At 44.7% G+C, this 1,670-nt stretch overlaps 1 non-coding gene across 1 annotated transcript; it reads right to left on the bottom strand.

Annotated features, from left to right (window-relative positions):
- Positions 1-312: 312 nt before the first annotated feature.
- On the bottom strand, positions 313-417 carry LOC150068798 (small nucleolar RNA U13). The gene has a single exon (XR_016538605.1). It is a non-coding gene; the product is annotated as a small nucleolar RNA U13 (small nucleolar RNA).
- Positions 418-1,670: the final 1,253 nt, after the last annotated feature.

Below are 1,670 nucleotides of genomic sequence, written 5' to 3'. Positions count from 1 at the left end.
AGGGGCCAAGTGAAGCCATAGGGAAGATCTAGACAGAGCTAGGTGGACAAAGTAAGGTACTTGGGAGATGGAAGGAAGAAAAGAACAGAAGGCAGGGCCAGACCTCCATAACCCAGGCAAGAGAAATGGCGAGTATCTCACTGGTTCAGAAGTAAAGATCCACACTGAGGGATCCTGTGTTCATGGGTCCTCAGACAGACAGACAGACAGACAGACAGACAGACAGACACACACACACACACACACACACACACACACACACACACTACCACAAACATGGTTTGAAGGAACACCAATTTACTTTTTTTTTCATGTCAGATGGGTAATGTGCCCATGTCGTAACAATGTTTTTAGGGAGGCACATATCTTGCAAGCACCTGAGAACTCAATCATAACACTTATGAACCAGAAAATGATCAAATTCACTTTGTTAAAGCGCTTAGCTTAGCTTGCAGCCCCTTCCTCCTCCCTTCAGTACAGCCTATCCCAGTCTCTCTCTGCCTGTCTCCTTTTTGTTGTTGTTGTCAGTCATGGGGCTTAAACTCTGGGCCCTGGGCACTGTCCCCAAGCTGTTCAGTTCTTCAAGTTTCTTGGTGGTTTATTGGAGATAAGAGTCTAACAGACTTTCGTACCTGACCTAGCTTTAAACTGATTTCTTCTGATTACAAACTCCTGAGTAGCTAGGATTACACACATGAACCCAGTTCCTGATACCTCTTCTTGGAGTGAAACTGTTGTCACTCAGATAATCCCACATCATCTGCATTGTAAAACAATTAATGTCATGCAGTAAAGTCTCTTTGGTAACAACAGACTCTAAAATTTAATATCTTTGTTCCTAATTTCCCAACAAAGAATCCATTATGGAAGGATGAACCTGTACCTCTAGCAGAGATGGTCTGGAACCTGGAAAAAGCCAATGAGGATCACTATTTAAGGACCAACTAACCATCAAAAAGCCTGAAGTTGGGGCCGGGAGTTTGGTCTAGTGGTAGAGTGTTTGCCTACCATGCACGAAGACCAGGGTTCGATTCCTTGGTACCACATACATAGAAAAAAGCTGGAAGCGGTGCTGTGGCTCAGTTGGTAGAGCTCTAGCCTTGGGAAAAGACCAAGGACAGTGCTCAGGCCTTGAGTTCAAGCCCCACGACTGGCAAAAAAAAAAAAAAAAAAAAAAAGCATGAAGTTGTATCCCCACCCCCACTCCTGCACTGGTGGCTCACACCTGTAATCATAGCTACTCAGGAGGCTGAGGTGTGAGGATCACAGTTCTAAGCCAGCCTGGGCAGGAAAGTTCGTGAGTCTCTTATCTCCAGAAAACTGAAAATGGTGCCTTGACTCAAGGAGTAGAGCACTAGCCTTGAGCAGAAAAAGAAAAAGCTCAGGGATAGTATCCAGGGGACTTGAGTTCTCAAGACCCATGATTGGCAAAAACTAAAATAAAATAAAAATAAAGCCTAAAGTGAAACTGTGGCTGGCCCTTCCCTGCTGACCTTTGACTCTCACTTTCATTCTTCCTTGTACTTATCTCTCAATTCTCATAAACCATCTCCTCCTGGAAGGCTTCATTGAATTCCACCTCTACTCTCAGGTTTCAGGACTGGGGATACAGATTAAAAATTGCTCAACTCTTGCCTCATGGATCCACGCACCCCCTCTCATCTTTCCTC

The sequence above is a fragment of the Megascapheus bottae genome, chromosome 1, assembly GCF_031878675.1.
Source record: "Megascapheus bottae isolate mThoBot1 chromosome 1, mThoBot2.hap1, whole genome shotgun sequence".
Lineage (NCBI taxonomy): Eukaryota > Metazoa > Chordata > Mammalia > Rodentia > Geomyidae > Megascapheus > Megascapheus bottae.
Note: the sequence above shows the minus strand (reverse complement) of the source record. Positions and strands in the feature narration are given on the sequence as shown.